The sequence below is a fragment of the Nomascus leucogenys genome, chromosome 18, assembly GCF_006542625.1.
Source record: "Nomascus leucogenys isolate Asia chromosome 18, Asia_NLE_v1, whole genome shotgun sequence".
In the NCBI taxonomy this organism is placed as follows: Eukaryota; Metazoa; Chordata; class Mammalia; order Primates; family Hylobatidae; genus Nomascus; species Nomascus leucogenys.
In genome coordinates, this window is record NC_044398.1 from 10,888,981 (window position 1) to 10,915,870 (window position 26,890).

Here is a 26,890-nt window from a genome sequence, read left to right on the forward strand (position 1 = left end):
GTGCATGACTGTATTGTTTTGGGTGATTTTATAAGGGTCGTGCAGAAAAGGAGTCTGTGATTGAACATGTTAGGAAGCATTGCTTTATTTTTATTTTTATTATTATTATGTTTTTAGACAAAGTCTCGCTCTGTCACCCAGGCTGGAGTACGATGGCATGATCTTGGCTCACTGCATCCTCTGCCTCCCAGGTTCAAGCAATTTTCCTGCCTCAGCCTCCCAAGTAGCTGGGATTACAGGTGCACGCCACCACACCTGGCTAATTTTTGTGGTCTTAGTAGAGATGGGGTTTCACCATGTTGGCCAGGCTGGTCTTGAATTCCTGATCTCGGGTGATCTGCCTGCCTTGGCCTCTCAAAGTGCTGGGATTACAGGCGTGAGCCACTGTGCCCAGCCAGGAAGCACTGATTTAAGCAAAATCAAATGGGTAGTGGCTAAGAGGTTCTGGGTTCAAATCCTGTTATCTTTCCTTTTTTTTTTTTTTTGAGATGGAGTCTCTCTCTTTCTTCCAGGCTGGAGTGCAATAGCACGATCTCAGCTCACTGCAACTTCTGCCTCCCTGGTTCAAGCGATTCTCCTGCCTCAGCCTCCCAAGTAGCTGGGACTACAAGCACATGCCACCACGCCCAGCTAATTTTTGTATTTTTAGTAGAGACGAGGTTTCACCATGTTGGCCAGGATGGTCTTGATTTCTTGACCTCGTGATCCGCCTGCCTCAGCCTCCCAAAGTTCTGGGATTACAGGCGTGAGCCACCATGCCCAGCCTAAATCCTGTTATCTTTTAATTATCCATTGTGAAATTTTGGTCATGTTATTTAACCCTAGAATTTCCTTATCTATGAAAACAATCTATTCCATAGGTAGTAGAAAGGATTATACGAGACCTGTAAAGCATTTAGAAGAGCTTGCTATAGAGTATGCCCTCAATAATGAGTATTCTGGCTGGGTGCAGTGGCTCACGCCTGTAATCCAGCACTTTGGGAGGCTGAGCCAGGCAGATTGCCTGAGCTCAGGGGTTCTAGACCGGCCTGGCCAGCATGGCAAAACCCCGTCTCTACAAGAAACAAACAAACAAACAAACAAAAACAAAAATTAGCCAGGCATTGTGGTGCGTATCTGTAGTCCCAGCTACTTGGTAGAAAGCTGAGGCAGGAGAATCGCTGGAGCCTGGGTGGTCAAGGCTGTGGTGAGCCATGTTCATGCCACTGCACTCTAGACTGGGTGAAAAAGTGGGACCCCAACTCTTTAAAACAACAAAAAAATTATTCTTTGAATGTGGGGGACTTCTCAGAACCTGAAGTGCTCATATGCACTCTGAACTGAAAAGTGAGAGAGAGAGAGAGAGAGAAATCATGCAATTTATTTCAAACACTTAAAAAAAATACAGTGTCTCAAAGGCTAGTGTTCTAAAGAACAGATCTTGAAAACCCTAGGACAGGAAGGTTAGAGATAAAGAAGACAGCAGTTGAGCTGGGCATTGTAAGAGGGAAGTGACTTGATCAACTAAAACTGGGGTACAAAGCATAAAAGAGCAAAAGCAAAAAACGAAGTGTTATTATAATTGAGAACAGCAAAAATAGTTTGTAGAAGTTATATTTGTCTCCAGGGGGGAAAAAAATGCCTTCTTGATGCAAAGGAAAGAAGCCAAAATGATTGCAGTGGATGGCTACTGTTTTCCCCCTTCTTCAGGTAGCAGCATCAGAATTTCCTTGGGGAACCACTAGAGGTGAAGAGGTGGATATACTGTGAAAGGGCTGCAGCTAAGACTTCAAACAAAGTCCTTGTGTTGTAAAATGGGCAAAAGTTAGATACTTTAACCTCCATTGGTTAAGACCACTGTCTCTTTTTGTTCTGACCTTTTCTCATTCACACTTCCATTGTGTTTGAGATATTTAGAAGGGCTGTTGGCCTATTTTTGAATCCAACTGAGGGAAGTTGAGTTGGGAATCATACATGTAGTTTCAGTTTAATGGATATATTTATGTGGTTCACAGTCACTTCTATGACAGTTCAGTTAGTGCTGGCATCCTAATGTAATTCCTGACTTCCAGAAACATCCCTGTTACCCTGTGATGACTGCCTTGCTGTTGTGATGAGTGGACACTGACAGCAAACTGGTTAATGAGCATCATCTATTCTAAGAATATTTAATATCAGTTCCTGGACAAGAAAACTTGACATGTCTGGAAATCTTCCAGCTCATATGGAGAAGAAATACGAGAGATTTCAAACTTGGCAGCAATGATAAAAATACACAGAAAAGTATCAATAACAAGTTGTAAAGCTGAAAGAACATTTAAAAGCCATCAGTAACCAATAAAACCTCAAACAAAAGACCCTGACGAATTCTGATCAACATGGTAGAGGAAGGACTGAATTATCTATTTTCCTTAAAATATGATACTTTGAGGTTATTGTTGTATGAAGAAGTGATTGAAGAGTATTCAGCCAAAAAATGTAGTGGGGGAAAAAAAAGCCATTATGGACATAGGTCAGGGAGGATTTGGTGATGATTGTGGTATTTCTTAGCTTTTCTGGATCTGTGATTTGTTATTTCTTTTCTTGTTTGAAATATTTGCCTACAATATCTAGTTTTATATTTGTTGTTTTCTATTCTTTTTCTTAAAAAGGGCTCTGCAAACTGAAAAAGCATTAGAACTCACAAAACTTGATCTGCCTCTGGGAATTGTCCTTGTCATCCACCATGGTGGAGTCCAGGTGGGACTGATTCCGTCCCAGGCTCTGGAAGGGCAAGTCTTTCCAAACTGGCCAATGGAGCATTGCAATCAGCTGGTTTGAGAGAATGATTCAGGAATGGACACATGACGTGATCAGAGGCAGAGACTCAGTTCTCTGGTTTGTGCCAGAAAGCCAGTTGGTTGGGAGGCAGACCCTTCCCTAAATGTGCAGGGCACGGGTGGAGGCTTTGTACCATGTGTCTAAAAATGATCAAGACACCAAATTGGTAATCAATATATAATCTTTCTAATTTCATAAGGACAAAATCAAAATATATGTTTAAGGTCATGATTTTTATGTGATTGAAAATTATCAAATAGTCAAAGACAAACGAATTAAAATTTTGTGAACATGATTGGGCATTCTGTTAGTATACTGGCAATGATTAGAGGGATAATAAACACACATGGGAACACACATATATCTCAAATTATTATGTAATTATTTCATAAAATGTATTTTTAAAATTTATAACAGCAAAAATAACTATTTTATACTCAAGATTTTACATAATTTGTTCTATTACAATATTACAATAATGATCCAATGAATTTTTAAAATTTGAATATATTTTCATCAAGATACAGAAGTAAGGTAAATGCATTTTAAAGAATTAGCAATATTTTTCTGTTTTCAGTTGTTTTGCTTCTAAGCTATGTCTATTAAAATAAAATATAAAAATGCATATTACAGATAATATAAAAGTGTAAATGAAAGGTATATGAATATAGCTTAAATTTCAAAATAATTTTGAAATTGAAATTCAATCTTATTGAATAAAAAAGATTCACAATTCCAGTGTTCAATATTCTTTTAGTTGCCATGGTATTATATCAGGATCACATCTTGTGCACAAAGCAATCTAGACACATTGTAAAAAATGTAAGGTTGATGTGAATTCTTTAGTATTATAAAATGTCTCCCAGCTATAATGTGCAAATATTAGAAATATTTCTCTAATTGTTGGCTTGCTCTGTAGCCATTTCCCGGGGGTCCAAAAGTTGGGACATGAAGAAACACACAAGAAAAGGGTACTTAGCAGTACTGAGAATTAATATTTCATTTGCGAGATTCTACTGCATTCATGCTAATTGATAGAAAAGATCGGACAAATGAATTAAGTTGTCTTTTTTTGTACCTAAACTCTTCCTCCTCTCAAATCCCCTCACACTTCTAATCAATGTCCATCTCTGACATCATCAGCAGGATAACTCACAAGATTTCATGGTATTCAGATACAAGTGAATTTGAGGACACAGAACAAGAGATGGGGAGAAGCATTTCCCGGGGGTCCAAAAGTTGTGATTGACAAGAATGGATGTTTAAGACACTCTCTAATGAATATATACACAGTATATAGTTTTGTGTGTGTCTATGACAAGTGGAGTCTAAAACCAGGAGACCCAGTGAAGAAATAATACCCTACAGGACCATTCTGTTGCTACCCAGAATTCCCAGGGTTCAGTCTCCTAGGTGACTTCTTCTCTCCATTGAGGGGATGGGGAAGGCGATCCTACCCATCACTCAGGCTGCTTCCTGAGCGATTTTCTTCTCTCTCTCACTATTTGTATAATCTCTTTCATGACAAGTATATAAAAAAGACTTTGACTCTAATTAGCTTCAGAGTTCTGCCCCTCGTAGGGGGTAAGAATCTCCAAGTCAAGGAATTATGAAGGTTTGGCAATCTGCTTAAAACAGGAAGAGAGGGCCAGGCGCGGTGACTCACGACTGTAATCCCAGCCCTTTGGGAGGCCGAGGCGGGCAGATCACGAGGTTAAGAGATCGAGACCATCCTGGCCAACACGGTGAAACCCCGTCTCTACTAAAAATACAAAAACAAAAATTAGCCGGGCCTGGTGGCAGGCACCTGTAGTCCCAGCTACTCGGGAGGCTGAGGCGGGAGAATGGCGTGAACCTGGGAGGCGGAACTTGCAGTGAGCTGAGATCGAGCCACTGCGCTGCAGCCTGCGAGACAGAGCAAGACTCTGTCTCAGAAAAAAAAAGGAAAAAAAGACGTCCAGGTGCGGTGGCTCACACCTGTAATCCCAGCACTTCGGGCAGATCACTTGAGATCAGGAGTTCAAGATCAGCCTGAGCCTGGCCAACATGGGGTAACCTCATCTCTACTAAAAATACAAAAATTAGCCCATTGTAGTGGCGGGCACCTATAGTCTCAGCTACTCGGGAGGCTGAGGCAGGATAATCGTTTGAAGTGGGAGGCGGAGGTTGCCGTGAGCCAAGATCGCACCACTGTACTCCAGCCTGGGCGACAGAGACTCCATCTCAAAAATAAATATAATATAATAAAATAAAATAGGAAAAAAGAATAATTCAGGAAAAACAAACAAATTAATATATCAATAAATTATCCTGCCACAGTGGCAATGGCGACTTGCTTTCCACGTGGTGGGAAAATAAGTTTTAGTTGTTTCTTTCATCCCCTGTATCTCAATGGGGGCCAATCATTCAGGAAACCAGCTAGAGAAATGAGAACAGATATTAGAGAGAAGACTACCAAAGTCCTACCTGAGAATAACACAGCTTCATTAAGGGCCTGCTGGCAAGGAGGAGGGGGCGGGGGCCGGGCCAAGACCTGGAGATTTTCAGTCCTAGAACTTCTTCCAGAAGCACAGAGAGACAGTTGTCTCCATGAAATAGGTTAAATACGACAGTAGCCCAAGTAGCCAGGTTATATATTGGTGAGCCTAGCATGAAAAGAAAGAATGTTTTGCCTAAGACTGAGCAGGCATAATGACAATATGGGTTAGAAGAGTGGTAAAAAAAGTTAGGCCCAGAGGAAAATATATCAAAAGTAAATTGTAATTTTATGTTGTGAACTAATTGGAAGCTTAAAATGGCAATTGAAATTCTTTCTGGGCCTTAGGGAGATGATGCGGCCTTCTTCAGGATGTTTGAACTTAATTACCAGGTGTAGCAAAAGCAGAATAGATTTTGTAAAATTACTTAAAACAATCGTGTTGGGCACCAGCAATAGTTATATTTATCTAAAGGCCTTAGCACAGCTTTCAAGTTGAAAGGTAATTTGTATCATTGAAAATTTAGTAGAATTTCAGTGCATCTACAGATGAGTGGAAATAATGTTTGAAAAATGTGTTCTGTACCCTGTCAGGAATACATTTGAGTTTTAAAGTGTATATGGATGTTTCTTTAGTGGCATATTGGCAGAAAACTGTTTTTCTGTTCTTAAAAATATTGTTAAATGCTAAAAGTAATATAACAACATTACGAAGTTTTAGAAAAATAGAAAAAAGTCATGTATAATCTTACCAGCCTACTACAAGAACTCATCTTTTCTTTTTATAATCCTTTGTGGGCATATGGTTTCCATATTGTTATGCAATTTTGTATCATGCTCTTTTTCCCCTTATTATAAAATAAGCATTTTCTTATGTTTTTACATACCCCGTATTTTAATGTAAAATTTTAATGGCTGCATGGTGTTCCTTTTAGGAACTGTGCCAGAATTAACTTAATGGCAGTCTCTAGGATAAAACACTTAGATTGTTTTCAATTTTTGCCATTAAAATAAAAATGCAATGAATGTACTCATATGGGAAATGCCCCCCTTTCATCTCTTGTCCTGGCTCCAAGTTTTGAATTATTTCTATGAGGTAGGATTAGTGGGTAAAAATGGGGATAGGACATTTTCTTGGCTCTGGATGTGAATTGTTAATTTTTTTTTCTACTAAATGGTAGTGACAATGAAATAAAATGTTACAATGTTTCAGACCAGCACATTCATCATTGTACTCGCTAGCATTTTGTCTTTTCCCTCCCTCCGTCCCTCCCTTCCTTCTTTCCTTCCTTCCTTCCTTCCTTCCTTTTGTCTCTGTCTCTAATTTAATACAGCTCTCTTTTCTGTTCCTTTGTGAGCAGAGTTAAATGTTTTTGCATATGTTTATTTCTTCTTAGGTCTTTTATGAATTGTGTATTCAGGATCTAAAGGGTAACCTCTCAAACATGGACCTAAATTCAATTGATGACAAGTTCATTAAAAGTTCCTGAAAATTTGTTTGATGAAAGTAATTACATGCCCAACTCAATTGAATGAAAATAAACTTTTAGTTATATATGTATCAGAAATTAATATTTCTGGCTGGGCACGATGGCTCACACCTGTAATCCCAGCACTTTGGGAGACCGAAGTGGGCAGATCATGGGGTCAGGAGATCGAGACCATCCTGGCTAACATGGTGAAAACCCACCCTACTAAAAATACAAAAATTAGCTAGGCATGGTGGCAGGCTCATGTAGTCCCAGCTACTCGGGAGGCTGAGGCAGGAGAATCACTTGAACCCGGGAGGTGGAGGTTGCAGTAAGCCAAGATTGCACCACTGCACTCCAGCCTGGTGACAGAGTAAGATTTTGTCAAGAAAAAAAAAAAAAAGAAAAGAAAAAAATAAATATTTCTAATGAGGGTTATATAATACTTTCAGATAATGATTTTCTCAGGTTATCTCAATCCAAACTAATTTCCTTCAAAATGTTAATAAGTCTGGATTTCGTGGGTTCTTTAAAAAAAAGAGAATAAAAACATTTAAAAATAAGGATTCACAAAAAAGAGTTCTGTTATGACATAATTTGTGATATAGCACTCAAGGGGATAGTGGGCAAAAAGAAGAACCTTTCCTCTTGTGACGCTAAAAGTGCCTAGACAAATTGAATCATATAATCCAGTATCCCCAGTTTGTATGATTTCCCAAATTCTGTTTCAAGGGACCTGACTCCAGCCTCTTCTTGGAACTTATAAAGCCCATTAGCTAAATAAATCTGCTTAACAAATCACTTGGTCATACAGTTTACATTCTTCATGGGCGTGGTCATGAGAGGTATGGACGCTTTTTGCTTTGAAAAGAGGAAGACTTGCTCCTTTGACTCTGCCCCTTCCTACCCTAGAAAGTCAAATGAGTAGCAAGGGAGGTGAGGGAACAGGGGGTGCTTATCTGGGCCTCAGGGAGAAGACTTCATTGCCTTGGGTTCATGGCATTTTGCCTTTTTTGTCATTAAACGGTAAGATCCATAGAAGTGGTTAAGGTTGAGGATGCTCAAGAAGTACATAATAAAAATCCACGGGATCTTTAGATAAATGTAATAGAACTTCTAACTATTTTTTATTTTCCATCTTATTTTTTGGATATTTCCATTTCTATTGTAGAGTAGTATATGTTTATAATAAGTAAACATATATTAAGGGGACATGCTCAAATATGGATACTAGTGATCTAAGATGGGAAAGAATAGGTTGTGGGCTTAAAAGAAAATAAAGAGGATATTTATTTAAAAAATATTCATTCATCAAACAATGAGCTTCAAATATCCTAAACACTAGTATAGAGCATATAATAATAAGCCCGGGTCCCTGCCTCCCAGAATTTTAAGGACTTGAGCCAGAGGGACAAAAGAAGTTCTAGAAACTCATGTGTAATCAATGTAGCTCATCAGGCAAGAACATTCAGATTTACAGCATGTTTTACTTGGAGTTTTCTCCCATCTCCAATCTATGGTGGCAGCTAATGACTTGGTAAGAACCCTATTTTCTGTTCATCTCTTTCTTTTCCATGTTTTTCCATATTAAAGATATGCACAATGATGCTTGACTCTAAAATCCATGATTCTCAAAGCTGTGTGCACTTTAGAATAGGTATAGCTAAAAATACCCCCACAAAACCCAGAGTGTACACATTTCTAAATCATTGACCAGATTTCTGTAATGAGAAGGAAAACAAAAAATAACTGGTCTAGCTAAGAGGTTCATTATTATGTGAATTATCTGGTTAATTGTTATCAACTTGGGGTCATTTAATGGTATATTTGCTAGGACTCCTATAACAAAATGCCACAGACTGGGTGGCTTAAACAACAGAAATTTATTGTCTTCTAGTTCTGGTGGCTAGAGCCAGAGAGGAAGATGCCAGCAGTGTTGCTTCTTTCTGTGGGCTTAGAGACAATCTTTTCCTGGTGCCTCATCTAGCTTCTGGTAGTTTGCTGGCCATCTTTTGCATTCTTTAACTTGTAGATGCATCACCCCAATCTCTGCTTTCACCTTTATATGTTTTTCTCCCAGCATCTATCCAAATTTTCCCTTTTTAGAAGAACACCAGTCATGTTGAACTAAGGCCCACGCTAATAACTTCATCTTAGTTTGATCATCTGCAAACACCCAATTTCCAAAGAAGATAATCTTCACAGGTTCTGGGGATTAAGCCTTCACCATCTTTTTGTGGGACACATTTCAACCCATAACATATAGTTAGAATATGCTGGCAGTTGGAAGGATGGTTTGACAAATGCCACCATGATCTACAATGATTTTATGCACAATATTTTATATTTTAGACTTAATCAATCTGCCTTCTTTACAGGGACCATTTTGTAATATGTAATTACATTTATATATGCAATTCCATGTAGATAAAGAGCGAGTATTGATGTGATTTTGACGGGGACCATGCAATAGTCCGTAATTCTATTTGGTGGTGTCTGAGTTGTGCCTGAGCTCGCCACTCCTGCATGGTATCGTTCATGGATTCTGACCATTTTGGAAGGGCACATTTCCCATCTGATTCTGTTAGTTCAGACAACTCCAATCTCTCAGCTCCAGGCAACTGGTTCTTATAGTTCTAAGTCTTGTTTTTTGAGATTTTCCTACCCCCTGGGGAGTTCATATTAACTCCTTCTACTTCCTCTATGTTGGCCTCTAGATTGTCCCCAATTTTTCTGAGAAGATTTTATGATATGCTTGAAAACACAAGGCTCACGCCTATAATCCCCAGACTTTGGAAGGCCAAGACAGGGCGATTGCTTAAGTGCAGGAGTTTTGAGACCAGCCTGGGCAACATAGGGAGACCCTGTCTCTACAAAAAATAAACAAATAAAAACAAACCAGAAGGGAAGCAGATATACAGAAGAGCAATCTGATAATATGGTCCCTAAATACTCCTTCATGAGTTGGGTGCAACACAATCATTGGGGGGAATAAATATATTGATTTCAGACCCCATCCATGGGAATTCTGATTCAGCATGCCTGGGATTGGGCACAGAAACATGCCATTCAGGAAACAGGAATGTAGGGGATATAGCTTGCTCATCATCCACTTCCTGTTTAGCTCCTCCTAGTGACAGAAGCCATCTGTCCCACTCCATCTAGGGGTTTTCTCATTCATGTTGGGACTCCTAGAGGTCTAGATTCTAGACTCCAAGTCTTAGAAAGACCTGAGAATCCCCAGGGTGGCAGTGTGGTGTAATGATTGGGAGCCTGAGCAATGGATTCTGCAACTGGCTAGCTGGCTCACTGCGGGCTTAACCTCTGTGGGTCTCAGTCTCTTCACCTATAAAAGTAATAAGAGCTGTTTTCTAAGTTTGTGAGCTTTAAATGAGTTCCCACATTTAAAGCACTTATGATAGTGCTTGGCACATATCAGTCTCTCAATCAATCTTGTTATTGCTAACATGATTATTTTCCTGCCCATCTAAGGTTTAATGTCTAAATTCCAGTTTCTGTCTAAGAAGCTACCTCATTCTAGGAGACTTACAGTAGGAATTACACATTAGATTTCAAATACAAACTCTTGCCATTGGACAAGTTAAACCTTCTCTTTACTCCTCATCCAGTTCGGTATGGACTTACCCCAAAGCGGCAACAAGAATACCATATTAGAATGTATAAGGTCATGTGTCTATAATCAGCATAGGAGGTACAGTGGTAGGGCATTTCTTCCTTATAGCTGCAGTGGTGGGGTCTGATTTGGTCTGCAGATGCACAGGGAGACCCTGGGTAACTCAAAGCACCGGGGTGAGCTGTAGACTTTCCCCCTTACTCATATCCCATTTGTCCAATTCATAGCATTGGGCTGCGGCTTTTGACTTGCATGCTAGTTCCATGCTGGAACTGGAGTCCTATCTAGGGCCCTGCCCATGTGGCTAGAACTCACCCCAGCCACTCAGGCTACTCCAGCCTGGCTCTCTAGGGTAATGAATCCTATCCTTGCTGTCTCAGCACTAGTTTCAAACTTACTGGCAAAAAAGGCTGTAAGTGTGGTGGGGAACTGCAGAGGGTGGTTGGTGCCTCAAGAGATTTGGGAAGCTGTGTATTGATATTAAAAATGTGTGGGCCGGGCGCGGTGGCTCAAGCCTGTAATCCCAGCACTTTGGGAGGCCGAGGCGGGCGGATCACGAGGTCAGGAGATCGAGACCATCCTGGCTAACACGGTGAAACCCCGTCTCTACTAAAAATACAAAAAATTAGCCGGGCGCGGTGGCGGGCGCCTGTAGTCCCAGCTACTCGGGAGGCTGAGGCAGGAGAATGGCGTGAACTCGGGAGGTGGAGCTTGCAGTGAGCCGAGATCACGCCACTGCACTCCAGCCTGGGCGACAGAGTGAGACTCTGTCTCAAAAAAAAAAAAAAAAAAAAAGTGTGTATTGATAGATATGGAAAATGTCATGAAAATACATTGCCATCATAAACACAGAAGTGCATAAAGCAAGACATATATGCAAGTGACAATCATTTTTATGTTAGAGGAGACATATTACTCAGCTCTCTCTTCAATTATTATCCTTACTAAGGATTCTCTGGGAAGCCTACTATCTGTGACAGGGACTTCTCTTTTCCTACTCTGTATATCATTTATTACAGGCTCTACTACACTCTGTGAATTTGTTTACTTCCCTGCCCCTTCAAAGGGCTGTGGCAAGGCCCTTAAGGATTCATCTTTAGAGCTCATCACCTGACACAGTGCCTGGGACTTAGTAGGTTCCCAATAAATGTTTGCAAAATAAATAAAAGATTTAAGTAACTAATTTTTTATTAAACCATGTGAAGATATCAAAAATTAAAAATAGCAAAAAATGGAAACCAAAAAATCATCAACATTGAGGGGTGGCTAAGTAAATCATGACAAGAACTGTGTGACAGAATTTCATGATTTGAATAATAATGTTTTCAAAAATATTTAATGACACAAGATAATGCTAATCTATTAAGTTAAAAAGCAGTGTATAGAACTCTGTGGTGTCATCCCATATGTTAGTGTATAAAACATAATTGTGTGTATATATTAGATGTATGGGTCTAAGGAAGGAAAACAATGTTACCGGTGATCATCTCTGCTTGGTAAACTAGTTGTTATTTTCTTTGCGGTATTTTATCTTACAAATTTTCTGCATGTATTTTTTTCCTTTGTGGATTTGTGTAGAGAAGTATACGTGTATTTTTATGTTCTGAGAGAAATTGAGAGATGGAATTTAAAAAATAAAATACAAGCTAAGAAAGCCTAGTGAAGCATTGCTAAGGCTGTTCTCATGGGGTGGGGGAGGGTAAAAAGAGGGACGAGATCATTTATTACTTCAAGATTAAGTTAGAAACTTGTCCTCAGGATCTCCAGGCTTTAAAGGAACCCTCTGCTGGCTCCTTTCTGAAAGTGATTCCTTGGAATCATGACACCTGCTCCAGGATGACCTGGGTCAGTCTGGCTCTTGCCTCATGAGGGACAGCAGCTGTTTGCAATTTTTGCTGTGTTCTCCCTGTTACAAGCCAAGGTGTTACAAAGACAAGAACTCTATGCAGAGGTGTCCTCAAGGGGCGGCCCCCTCTCTTTGTCCCACCAAGGCAGATTCCTTCTCTTGAGGTGTGGGCAACCTCACAGCGGGGCAGAAAATATAACACAACCATGTGTTGCGCAGAGCGTCTGTCTGGTCACAGTTCAAAAGCCTTTCAAGGAAAAGCTTCTCATTTATTATAGAAAGGAAAACATTACTGCAAAGATTCTTAAATGAGGGCTAGTGAACCATGTTGAGGCTAAGTTAAAAAGGGGTGGGGCTGCAAAATTGCCCCTGCTAGACGAAGATAAGTAATGCACTGGGAGCATTTGAAAGCCGAGGTGACCTAGGAGAGCAGGAGTGGAGGCTAAATTTATACTCGGCATCTAGGTCACGCTGACCTGCTCGGGAAAGGGAAGTTGAGAGGAGGGTTGAGCGATAACTGTGAGGCCAGTGCATAAATAAAAGTGGCCTAGGCCAGTGCTTCTCAGATTTGCACATGCATGCAAATCACCTGGGATCTTAAATGCAACTTCTGGTCCAGCAGGTCTGAGAGGGGCCTGAGAAGCTGCATCTCTAGCACGCTCCCATGTGATGCTGATGCGGCTAGTCCATGGACCACACTTTGAGAAGTGAGGGCTTAGGAGGTGGGAGGGGACACAAAATGGGCTTTGAGGGGCTGAGAGGAGTGCAGTTTACCTTGTTGTCTGAGCACACAAGACCAGTTGGGGAAGGATTTCCTAGTGATAGCAAAAATCATTTAATCAGGTTGGGAGGGAAGCCATCTGTTTTCAGCCAGTAGTATTTGGGAAGCCCTGTGGTGTGGTGGAATAGAGATCAGGATTTTGAGTCACGTTGACATGAGTGTGAATCCAAAGGAGCTTGGTGCTTATCTTCTAGGGGACAGGAGGCTTTGAAGGGTTTGAGTTTCTCCTAGTCAACGCATTCCTTAGCCTGCTGGCTAAGGGCCTCATGCGTGCTTGAGACATAGCTGGAAGCTTCAGTGGAAATGGCCCATTGCCACCCTCCTGGCCCAGTTGAGGGACACTTCCTGGCCAGAGCCACTTGCCCAGAAAGGTAGAAAGGTTTGCAAAGCCCGACCTCTAGCCTCAGTCAGGGTACATGCTGGACTCAGGGCCCCTTCCCGTAATGAGGCTGGCTTTCTGTTCTGTGTTATCAGCATCTCCCACCCTTGATATTCAAACTTGGGTCTGCAGACCAGCCATGTCTGTATCACCTTGTTAGAAACTTGAAATCTTTGACTCCATCTCAGAGCTTCTAAATCAAATCTGCATTTTAGGAAGATTCCAAAGTGATGTGCATGCACATTAAAGTTGGAGAAGTACTACCTTACATAACTCTTCCATCAGCACTTTTCAGGCCAGGGAAAGAAAATTAATAAATTAAACAAGTGCTTACATAGCCTTACTGTGGACCAGGCAATGTTCTAAGGACCTTTCAAATATTAACTCATGTAGTCAGCCATCAGCCACATCATTGCACTCTTCTCTTGCCTGAAGCCTATGTCATAGCCACACTGCAGTGTCCAGGAGGGCAGTAGGCGTCCTGTCATGTAGAACTCTGGCACCCACCTGGCCAGCTGGGAGGTGACTTCAGACTCTTTCTGGGGCTCAGCAAAAAGCACAGCCTATGGGGGAGATTTGCATGTGAGGGGCTGTCTTTGTGGAATCATCCTTTCTAAGCATCTTGGAAAGTTTTCTGGGTTCTGATAGTGATTGCATTCTAGAAATGGGTTGGTAGATTGGCTTTCATCCTCTCTTTCTCTCTAGCCATTCTTCGGACTCTAGAGGGAGGGGAAAGATAGCTGTTTGAAATCTCAGGTCAGGCCAATGGGGTGAGTCTCTGGCATGGAAAACCACCTGCTCAGGTTTTCCATGCCAGAGACTCACCCCATTGGCCTGATCTGAGATTTCTGATCTAAGTCCACTCTCAGGGTGTGGACTTTTGGCCACATCAGGCCATGGTTTAGATTTTGGACTCTGGAGAAAGACTTCCTGGGTTCAAACCTGTGTCTATCACTTGCCAGTTGTATGGACCATAGATAAATTACTTAACATCTCTGTACCTCAGTTTTCCCATCTGTAAAAGGGTCATATAAAGTACCTACTTTATAGATGTGTGGTGAGGATTAAATGAATTAATATGTGTAACATACCTGGACGCACTCAATGTTACCGATTGTTGTGGTTCTGTCCCAAGTCAGAGTTCATATCTCCTTCATCCAGGTAGGGCTGGATGGCTGTGCTATTCAGGAAGCCCAGAACTAAGCTGGGGATTCCAGGGATGTCCCCAGACTTGAAGAGGGAGTTGGCAGATCTCCAAGGTTGGAGAGGAATTAAAGGCTGCTTTCTTTTCCTACTGCTGGTGTAACAATTACCACAATTTGGCCACTTAAAACAATATCAATTTACAGTGTTACATTTCTGGAGGTCAGAAGTCTGAGATGGGTTTCATTAGGCTCAAATCAAGGTATTGGCAAGATTGAATTTCTTTTGGAGGCTCTAGGGGAGAATCCATTTCTTTGTCTTTTCCATCTTCTAGAGGCTACCTGTATTCCTTGGCTCATGGCCGATTCCTCAAGCTTCAAAGCCAGCAGCCTACCATCTACAAATTTATGCTGCATCATCCAGTCTCTGCTTTGGTCTTAACCTCTCCTCTCCTGTCTCTCATTCTCCTGCCTCTTTCTTTCACCTATAAAAACCCTGGTGATGACAGTAGGCCCACTGGCTAATCCAAGATCCTTAAGAGGATCCTGTGAGACCCTATCTCACAATCCTTAACTTAATCACATCTGCAAAATCTCTTTGACTATGTAAGGTAACACCCAAAGATTCTGGAGATTAGCATGTGGACATTTTGTGGAGAGGGGCATTATTCTGCCTACTACAAGGGCCAAAGAGACTCAGTAGCAGTTTACTTTGCCTTTATTAATGCTCAAAAGAGATTGGTAAGAAGCTCTTGGATAAATGTCATTTATCTGTGCTGAGCTCTACTGTAGGTACCTCCCATTGTTTTTACCATTTAATTTGCATAGAAGCCCACTTTACAAATGAGGAAACAGAAGCCAAGAGAGATGAGGATGCTACTCCAGCAGCAGGGCTGGTATTTGAACTCAAGTGTATTTGGTTGCAAAGCCCATCCTTTTCACACCACAACATGCATTTCATTTAGAGTAAATAGAGCCCAGTGGGGCATGACTGTTTAGAAGCCTCAATGTCCTCAGTATAATCAATTTTTACAAATATTGTTTGAATATTTCTGCAGCTGGGAGCTGGCCAGAGCAGAATTTGTCAGTAGCCTTTGGAGTCTCATTTAACTAGGGCAAGAGAGGGCTGTGCGAGCACCCTGGGGAGGAGGTCTCAGTTTGCCGTGGGCCCCTCTAGGGCGTCATCTCAGAGCCCCATGGTTTCCAAGGTAATGTGGCCCAGAAACCCAGTGCCCTGCACTATGTGGCCCAGTTTGACATCCAGCCCAGGGCGGAATGCTTTCAGATAAGTAAATGAGAGCATCTCAAAGTGAGCAAACCACTCTACAAAATCAATTCTACGCCTCTGGCAGCAAAGATTTTGGCATTAAGAAAATTAGAAGAGCTCATGAATAATGGAGATCACACTAAATGGCAGGAGAGAGAGAAACATGGTTTGGTAAGAGTACTCTTTTGTCACCATAGCCCTTGGAAGTGGAACATTTAAGAAAACAAACAAACCTAGGCAAAGACCCTCCCAGATGGGATTATGAGCAGGGCAGAAGTCCCAGAAGTGATGATGATGGAGGTGCTCTTGTACCGTCAGGGGACAGTGCTTCGCATATACTCACATCAGTCCTCTTATGTCCTTTGGAATCACCCTGCTTCTTGATGTCACCTACCTCCAAGTTACTTGAGGAAGACACTTCAAGCCCATCACTGCTGTTGGCAGCTCTGTGATTATGTGGCTGATTGCCAAACACTCTATGTGCCAAATGCACTGTATTCCCAAAGAATGGGAAGAAAGTAGTAAGATTCACTGGTTCTCCAGGAAAAAGAATAAAGGCTGTGATTTGTAGTGTTTTCCAAATTCTATGGTGCAAATGCTCTCATCATGGCTGATTTCAAACTACCAACTTGATGTCAAATGGCTTGCAAAATTCCTGACAATTTAACAGTTTATTCTCTTAACCTGGTGCAGACAAGCACCAGCACACCACTGAAAGTAAGTTTTCACTTTGTGCCTATTTGACATTCAAGAGCCCTATTGTGTGCTCCAGAGTCCACTATGAAAGCAGCCACTTGGTTTCTGCACGTAGCTTTCTTTTCCCTAGGGGCCCACAGCAAAGTTCTTGGGGGCAGGCTGGGGCAGTGCTTCCTGCCTCTGAGCATCTGACCATAAACTTACCATTTCAGGAGAAACCTTCCCGCGTGTATATCACTTGGGCAAATAGATACCTGGTAGGGTCTCCAGAGCCTCCCTCCAATCTCACTTTAAGTTTAGCTAGTTCCCCAAAGTGGCTGATCATCAGAATTTCATGAAGAGCTTGCAAAAATATAGAATCCTGGGCTGCCTCTTTCTCCAATGAATCTGATTTGGAAAATCTGTAATTTTCAAATGTTCCTTGGGTGATTCTAACGTTGAAACATTTTGGGGAGTCACCGCACCTTGCTACTTTCAGAAAGAGGTTAGAGAGGATAAACTTAAATTGCCCTTCCAGAAGAGTCAAAGCCATCAAATCCTACCATTATCTGGGGGTGATGTCCTTAGAAGAGAAGCAGCGAATCCAAGGGATATGTCCGTATCTTCTTTCTCCCTGCAGCAGGGCAGGCTTAGGAAGCCAGTCAACACACCACAGTCCCAAGACAGCTGCCAAGCCCGAGTGTGGCAATCGCCTAAATTAGTAGCTCTGAGCCATGTAACATCCAGTGCCAAAGGGCTGTGGCTGGACTAGCCCGTGGCTCTGCTAACCCTGCCCTTCTCCCCTGTTCTTTCTCCCCAAGTCTTCTTCTATATTGGATCCTGGTTGCAAAGCTTGCTGCTTGGAGTCAGGCCTTGGATACTAGGTTTCTCCAAAGGGAAGAGGCATTTTCTTCTGAGCCTGGCCCAAGAGAAAATAACCTCGGACACAAGCAAAAGATCTAAGGTGGCTGCAGTGGGAAGAGAGAGGGAGGGGTTCATGACACCTCACTGACATATAGAGTCAACTTTTGACATAAGTGGACCCATCAGTTTTGTTTTGCTTTGCTTTCCTGCCTTGGTGTCTGTAATTCATGTAGAATGCTTTGTTGTGGAAATGAAATCAGTTGTTCTCTTGGCCATTGTGGCTGGAATTGGAGACTCATATGAAACAAAAAGCAAATGGCCTTTGGCCCTGCCCAAGAGAGGTACTTTGTACCCAGTGACATTAAACTAACTCCACTGTATTTTATCTGGGAAAGATAAATGTAGAGTGGAAAATGAGAGGGCATCTCAGCTTGGAGGTCAGTCTCTGGTGCTGCTGTCCCCCTCCCTGGTGCTGTGAACCACATGCATCCAGAACTGAAAGTGAGACTTGGGATGACTGCATCCATTCTCCTCCTATATGGTGTGCCTAAAGATCCTTGCAAGGAAACTCTCACTGCTTGCTGGGATCTGTAGGCTCTAAATGCATTTCTGCCCTGTGACCCTGAGGAACTTGACTAAATTACTGGATACTCACCCCTAGTTTTAACTCCTCAGCCAAGTATGATGATGCTGACTACGATACTCCCAAATTCTCCAATCCTACAGTGCCTGAGGGCATGTTTCCTTAGACCAGGATGAAGGAGGAGTCTCAAAGTGCCAACCCAGGCTACAGGCCCTGCTGTGAGCAATGAGGTTTAGAATAGCAATACTGTGTACAGGAAGAGGCTTAGGGCTGGGAGTGGGGATGGTAAACACTGAATGGAGCCTGGGTAACACTCTTTCTCCAGCCTCAGTATCTTCATCTCTAATCTGCCCTTCCCTGAACTCCCAGTATGTTCTGTTCCAAACTTGCTCTCATTAATTACCTAGGATCTCCAACTGTGCTCACTTTGATGCCTTCTGAAAGATGAGGGTGGCTTTACATGAGCTCAAAGGTGCCTTCTATCCTCCTAATTTTGCATTTGCTGCCAAGACACTTGAGGGCAGGGAATAGGTTCTCTATGTTATTATCTCTCCTAATGATCTATCTTCTAAACTGGGATTATCAAAGAAACACCTACATCCAACTGGCCTCCTGCCTCCCTAGAGAACAAAGATGCAGCCTCAGAGCCCCCGGGTGCCAGACTCAGGGCTCATCTACTCGCTACCTGTAAGCGCAGATTACAACGCTGGTGAACTTTGGACGACTCCAGAATCCCATCACAGGTTAAACTTTAGTCAACTAGCCAAGGGAAAGTGAGATGCACATTTCATTAAAAGGACCCCGGAACCTAACACCCAGGCTCTGTGCACATAGTGATGAGGGATTTGTGGGTGGGAGAGACAGTTTGCAGGTACCGACTCAAGTAGAGAGCAGGAGGGTTTGTCAGTAATGAAGAGAATTAGGGCAGAGAGCAGACAGAAATTCCAAGAGTACGTGGCCAAATAAACTGACCTTGGACTCAGTAGCCCCACATGAACTCTATGTGGCCTGGGGCAAGTCACTTACGTTCTCCAGACCTCAGGATCCTTATACCTAAGTGTGGGGTGCAAAGGAAAGAGTGAATGAGTACTGAAGCAAGTTCAAATCCCTGTTCTGGTGCTAGTTGCATAAAATTTGTAAGTAATTTAGTTTCTCTGGGTCTGTTTTGTCAGTTGTTAGACAAAAGAGAAGCTAGATAGCAGAGCACTGGAGAGTGGATCTAATATTCAGACAGAAGTCTGGGCCGCTTACTAACTTTGTAACCTTGTGTAAATGATGTATCCTTCTAGAGCCTCCCTCTCCCCCCTCAAAGCAGGGTTAGCACGAGGGTCTTGTAAGGACAGTGTCAGGGTCATAGTAAGTGGAAAAGAAAAAGATGGTTGGGCTCTGGAAGTCACCTAGTTATCTCTTCCTGCTTTCAGGTTCTAACTGGAGGAGAAAAGATACAAGCAGCCAAAACATGATCACTGTTTCAGCAATACTAGTGGTGTCAGGTGCCCTGGAATCCTGACTTTCAGGACTGTCTGGTGAAGGTGAATTGGAGATCTGGGCCTGGGGCCCTGGGCCAAGTGACAGCCTCCTGCTGCCTCTCAAACCCAGGCCTTAGCCCCTGCCTTCAGGGTATTGGGGCACAGTGGGATCCCAGCATCCCTACCTGGCTGGCTTCAGGGAGGGCCGGGGCTTTCTCACACATCTGGTACATAGAGAAGGTCCTGTGAGAGAATGGCAGCCTGTGGGTTACCTCTTGAAGTCCCAACCCAGAGAGTCCTGGCCCGTTCTGCACTTCTTCAAGGCAAGGGAGAGAGAAACTGAGCAACCTGGTCCAGTGAGTATCCTGCTGACACCAACCAGGTTGGCCGCTGCTCCACAGGGAGGAGTAAGTGTAAATCAGGGGTGTTCGATTTTTGGCTTCCCTGGGCCACACTGGAAGAAGAATTGTCTTGGGCCACACGTAAAATATACTAACACTAATGATAGCTGATGAGCTTTAAAAAATTGCAAAAAAAAAAATCTCATAGTGTTTTAAGAAAGTTTATGAATTCGTGTTGGCTGCATTCAAAGCCGTCCTGGGCCTCATGTAGCCCATGGGTCGCGAGTTGGACAAGCTTAGTATATATGGAGGGGCTCTGGAATTGCAGTTTTAGTAATTCACAATTGTGGAGGGAGTGTTGTTATGGACTGCATGTTTGTGGCTCCCTCTACCCCCGAATCACCTCCAATGGGAATGGTACCTGGAGATGGAGTCTTTGGGAATTAATTAGGTCATGAGGGTAGAGTCTTCATGATGGGATTAGTCCCATTATAAGAAGAGACAGGAGAGCTTGCTTCCTCTTTCTCTCTCCTGGCTGAGGATACCAGGAGAAGATGGCTTTCTACAAGCAAGGAAGACAGCCCTCACCAGAACCTTACCACACTGGCTCCCTGATCTCGGGCTATCAACTGCCAAAACTCTGAGAAATAAATGTTTGTTGTCTGAGCCACCCAGTCTGTGGTAATTTGTTATAGCAGCCTGAGCCAACTAAGACAGGTGTGAAAACTCTTGTCTGCTGAAGCATGGACAGGTGGCTGAGGGTTCCCTCCTAAAATGGCTGTGCCTGTGGTGATGAAAATATCAGTTATACTACGGTGAAGAGATTGGGCTCAAAATATTTCCAAGTCAGACAATTGGATGGCTCTAGGAATTCTATTGGATGAGTATCCTAACACCTGTCTTAGGCATAATCTGTCCTGTTCTCATTCACCTTGAATGATCTGAATATCCGTTCCTGTTGAGATCTGTAAAAGCAAAGGGCAGAACATCTGAAGCTTTATAGTGCCAGATGCCCAAGAATATATATGATTTTGATAGTAAGAAACAGGATGCCTGTTTTTGGAAAGGTTACCCTGGGAAAGGGGGACTTTTTTTTCCTTCAATACTCCCTTCTTCTGGCCCCCATCACTGCTTTGAGGCTTCCTAATTGGTGTCCCTGCTGGCCGTGTCTTCCCATCCTGCATCCTCTGCATATTCATCCAGCCTCCTTAGAATTAGGGAAAAGGAGCCACCAGACTGTGGCTGGGACTGTAGTCAGGCCAGAGGACTGGTTCAAAGGCAGAACAATGAGATTACCCAGAAATCACTGAGAGACAATTTTCAGAGAAGGAGACATGTAGGAGACCAAGTTGTTGCTTCTTTGCTTTGATGGTGAAATAGACAAACAAGCAGTGATGTGTGTAATTGTAGAACTTCAAGGCTGAATTCTTTTCAACTGTAAGCTGAGATGGCTGCTTCTAGTTGTACACCAATCCTTTGGGCCCCCAAGAAGATGGTTATATAAGTGGACAGAAACTCAAAGAGATCCTTGTGGTGGGACATCCAAGGAGGAGGAAGCTACTACTCAAAGCTTTATGGCCCTGGTATAGGGGCGTGGACTAACCCAGGAACCTCCCACACTTCTGGTGGGGATGGGAGAGGAGCACAGGGGAAGGGGGAGATTGAGGGCTTATTTTACATATTCATTTATATACTCATCCCTCACTTCAGCCTCCAATACCATTTTACAGGTAAAGAAACAGAGGTTCAAGAGATCATCACCTGCCCCAGCACTTACACTGCTAGTAAGTGGCCTGGGCCAGGATTTGACCCCAAACCTGACTTTAAGAGCTTCTACACCAACTGCACTGTTTCCTATTATTATTCAATGAGAAGGGAAGACACTTCAAACCTCATTAGTCATTAATACTTGTTCTAGTTACTATTGCTGGATGTCTTAGTCCATTTTGTGTTGCTATAAAAGAATACCTGAGGCTGGGTAATTTATAAAGAAGTTTATTTGGCTCATGGTTCTGCACGCTGCACAAGAAGTATAGCAAGCACAGCACCAGCAGCTGTATCTGGTGAGGTCCTCAGACTGCTCCCACTCATAGCAGAAAGCAAAGGGGAGCCAATGTGTGCAGAAATCACATGGCAGGAGAGGGAGCAAGAGAGAGGTGGGGGAGGAGTCAGGCTCTTTTTAACAAGCAGTTTTTGCAGGAACTAATAGTGAGAACTCACTCGTACCCTTCTACCCCCAGGGAGGGCATTATCCTGTTCATTCTATTCACGGGGGATCATCACCCCCATGATCCAAATACCTCCTGTTGGGTCTGCACCTCCAACACTGGGATCAAATTTCAATATGAAGTTTGAAGAGACAATTATCCAAACTATAGCACTGGATAACACAACCTCTCAAAATTTAGTGGCATAGAACAACCATTTTATTATTCTCATGGATTCTGTTGGTCAGACATTTGAAGAAGACATAGCAGTACCAGCTTGTTTCTACTCCATAATGTTTGCAGGTGCCCATACTCATATATTTGGTGACTGATGCTGGCTTCTGGCTGAGACCTCAGTGAGACTATTGACTAGAAGAACACTTACACTGGATCTTTCTGTGTGGTCTCTCCGCCTGGGCTCATTTGGGCTTTCCTAGAGAATGGCAGCTAGATTCTGAGAGTGTGTCCCTGGAGGAGAAAGTGGAAGCACATGGCATAGTTTTGATCTAGCCTTGGGAGTCATGTGGTGTCACTTTTACCATATTCTATTGCTTGAGGTAGTAAAAAAGATCCATCCAAGGTCAAAAGGAAGGGCCACTGACTCCATAACTCAATGAGAGGAGTGTCAAGGTCCCCTAGTAAGAAGAACATGTGCAACGGGAGATATTGTTGCCACCACCTGCCAAAACACCTTAGAGTGAAAGAGTCTGATGGTTTTCTTTTTCTTTTTTTTTTTTTTTTTGAGATGGAGTCTCACTCTGTCGCCCAGGCTGGAGTGCAGTGGCGTGATTTTGGCTCACTGCAACCTCCATCTCCCGGGTTCATGCCATTCTCCTGCCTCAGCCTCCCGAGTAGCTGGGACTACAGGTGCCCACCACCACACCCAGCTAATTTTTGGTATTTTTAGTAGAGTCAGGGTTTCACCACGTTAGCCAGGATGGTCTCCATCTCCCGACCTCGTGATCCACCCGCCTCAGCCTCCCAAAGTGCTGGGATTGCAGGTGTGAGCCACCACACCCGGCCGTCTGATGGTTTTCTAGAGCTTGCTTTTTAATGGAGAAAGGATGAAAAGGAGATGGAAAGGCAATGAAGGATACTCTATGTCCTAAGGGAGAAAGAGTCCCTGGGGTGGTGTCAGGGCTCAGAGCAAGAAAGAACTCTGCCACTTATTACTTGACGTCTTCTTTCACATGAAATGTGACTGCCAGAACTACTGACTGGTCTTTCTTCCCTGGTTCTTGCATTGACCTATGCCTACTTAACCAAAAGAAACTTTGCCTTCCTCACCCAAGGTTTTGGTCATTAAGATGGTCACCTCTCCAGGTGGAGCACCCTGCATCCTAACCAACCCAGCTGTTTCTCTATAATATCTCCCAGGTGAGAAACAACCACTTTAAAGGCCATGCTCTCTTACCCTCCTATAAACTCTCCAGAGAGGGACTTAACTTCTTGAGATAGTGGTCTTTGGTTCAGTAAAAGTTCAAAAAATGAGTATTTCTGGCCAGGTGCAGTGGCTTATGCCCGTAATCCTAGCACTTTGGGAGGCTGAGGCGGGCTGATTACCTGAGGTCAGGAGTTCGAGACAAGCCTGGCCAACATGGTGAAACCCTGTCTCTACTAAAAATACAAAAATTAGCCAGGCTTGGTGGCACATGCCTGTAATCCCAGCTACTCAGGAGGCTGAGGCAGGAGAATTGCTTGAGCCTGGGAGATGGAGGTTGCAGTGAGCCAAGGTCGTGCCACTGCACTCCAGCCTGGCCAACAGAGTGAGACTCTGTCTCAAAAAAAAAAAAAAATTTCCTTATAATCAACAACAGCAGCAGCAGCAACAATATTATATTCAGTAAAGGAACCGGGGACCCTAAAGCCAATAAAAAATTCAGATGGGATGGTGCCAGGATGTCCATACATTTAAAACATACTGTGCAATTCTATTGCACATTGATTGAGAACAACTGTCTGATATGATTTGTCCTGACTACCTTCTTAAATATGTCTGCCATTCTTTCTCTTGCTCATATTTGTCTCCAGGCCACAGATCTTCTTGGGCAGCCTCTAATATACTAAGTCAGGTCTTGTCCTCTGGTCTTTGCACATACTTAGCCTCCAGATGCCATTTTCCTAGTTGTTTGCTGGACTCACTTCTTCACTTAATTTATGTGGCGAGGCTTGTGCAGGTGTTCTAGTCAACAGCCCTGCTGAAGGCTCAGCCAAGAGCCTTCAAGTCTTAGCTGAGGCTACAAACATTGTGGAGCACAGACCAACTATCGCCATTGTGTCTTCTCCAAATTCTCTTAATTCAGGTCCCTATTCAAATAATACCTCCTTGGATAGAATATCTCTGACTACCTTTGTTTAAAATGATATTCTTAATCATCTTCTATCCTCTTATTTTTTTCCCTTTCTAGCACTTACCTGATAAAAATACATATTTGTTTGTTAGTTTTCATTGCACACCTCCCACAAAGGAATGTAAACTCTGTAATGATAGGGACGTTGGTGCCTAGAAAAGTGCCCAACACAGATTAGGCAGGTATCAGTGCAATAAATATTTGTGAATGAATAAACACTTGACAATTATTCCGCTAGTTCATTTTCCCAGGGCCACATCAGATGCTATTGTACAATCTCAACCCTCTTTGCCCTTAAACTTTGCCTTGGATTGTGCCTCAGAATCCCTCATAACGCAATCATGCATTACTGATCTGGGTCAGTAGATGAGATGAAACCAATTTTCCATACCTAGTCTATAGCATTAATTTTGGTATGTTCATTTATTGTTGTATTGTTATTTGGGTGTGTACAATCAGATACTAGTTGCTCTCTGAGGCCAAAGACTGAGTCTCATACTATTTTTGGCATATAGAAGTTCAAAAAGTCCTAGATGAATTGAAATTGTTTGTGATAATTTTCAGATCAAGCCTTTGGCAAGGCAGGAGGAAGGCTCAATCAAGATATGATCACCAGGCTTCCCAAGATAAGAGGTAGATAATTGGCACCACACAGGTGGAAGAAATTTCCAGAACTGACAGAACCAAAGTTAGCTCCCTGCAAAATAGGGTGAAGATGAGAAAGTCAGTTGGGAAGGCAGAGATTTTAGGATATAGGACGTTCTATTTGAACCTCAGTAAGATTTAGAAATCGTTTTCAGTTTATCCTACCACAAAACATCTAGAACTTCATTTGCATCATCTGTTTGTATATGCTGTGATATTGGTCAAATGGAATTTCTCCAGGGCCAGGCCTAGGTGCTTGGGGTGAGGCAGAAGGTGGGAAGGGGAAAGCGACAGCTGTAATGTATTCTCCAGACTTGAAGATCAATGAGCCTGTGTTATTAGGTGGTTTGTTTTAGGAGAAATGAGATCTGAAATTGACCTGGCAGGCTTTCACTTCCTGGGTAGATTTCAATGGAATCTACCTCTTAATCTTTTCATGACTGTCATCTGAAGGCCTTGCTCATGCTGAGTGTTTTTAATACAGGACAGAGGTCCTAATTGGTTGTGATTGCAATCATTCCTCCTTCGGAACATGCCTAGTCGAGAAGAACAGCCCTGTTGAAACTGAGAGAGAAATGCCATTTTTGGAAAGGGCTAGTTTCAACAAAGATTACTATTACACATAGAAACATCATTCACCCATATTACCAATGTATCCGTCGCTCACCCAAACTGTGAAGGAACATAAAAAGATACCCACTAAAATGAGTTCAAATGTTTACTCTCCCGCCCCTCCCCCAGCAAATTGCAAGGTCTAATGGTCAATAAAACCATTTTATTCCCAACATAATTACATGAATAAGACCAGAAAGATGATCCAAGGAAAGATGTTGCCTTTTCTTGCTGCAGCTGACAGGGTTGCTTAGAATTTGGGCAGTTGGAGCTGGAGAAAAGCTTTGTTAGTTTATTAAAACTAGGAGTCAGGTCTGGTTCTACATGGGCTCTAAGCAATGACTTCCTGCCTTCCTTCCTTCCTTCGTTCCATCCTTCTTTCTTTCCCTTCTTCCTTCCTTCCTCTCTTTCTTCTCTCTCTCTCTTTTCTTTTCTTTTCTTTCTTCTCTTTCTTTCTTTCTTCTTTCTCTTTCTTTCTTTCGTCTTTCTTTTTTTCTTTCTTCTCTTTCTTTCTTTTCTTTTCTTTCTTTTTTTCTTTTTTTTGAGATGGAGTCCCACCTTTTCACCCAGGCTGGACTGCAGTGGCATGATCTTGGCTAACTGTAACCTTCACCATCTGGGTACAAGCGATTCTCCCACCTCAGCCTCTCTAGTAGCTGAGATTACAGGTGTCTGCTACTATGCCCGGCAAATTTTTGTATTTTTAGTAGAGATAGGGTTTCACCATGTTGGCCAGGCTGGCCTTGAACTTCTGACCTCGGGTGATCCACCTATCTCTACCTCCCAAAGTGCTGGGATTACAGGTGTGAGCCACTGTGCTCAGCCTTTTAGAAAGAAAAGACTCTCTCTCTCGCCCTTTCTTTCTCTTTCTTTTTTTTCTTTCTTTCCTCTTTCTCCTTCCTTCCTCTTTCTTTCTTTCTTCTCTTTCTTTTTTCTTTCTTTCCTATTTGTCTCTCTCCTTCCCTTTCCTTCCTTCTCTTTTTCCTTTCTCCCTTTCTTTTCTTTCTTTCTTTCTTTCCTCTTTCTCCTTCCTTCCTCCTTCTTTCTTTTCTTTTCTTTCTTTCCTTCTTTCTTTCCTATTCCTCTCTCCTTCCCTTTCCTTCCTTCCTTCTTTTTTCGTTTCTCTCTTCCTTTCTTTCTTTCTCTTTCTTTTCCTTTCTTTTCTCTCTCTTTCATTCTTTTTCTCCTTCCTTCCTTCCTTCCTTCCTTCCTTCCTTCCTCTCTCTCTCTCTCCCTCTCCTATTTCTTTTCTTCTTTCTTCTTTTGTCATATGGTGGGTGAAATAAAAATCAGGCAGAAAAACCCATGGAAATCAGGCTGTTGGTATTTAAATACAAGTTTTAAAAGTCT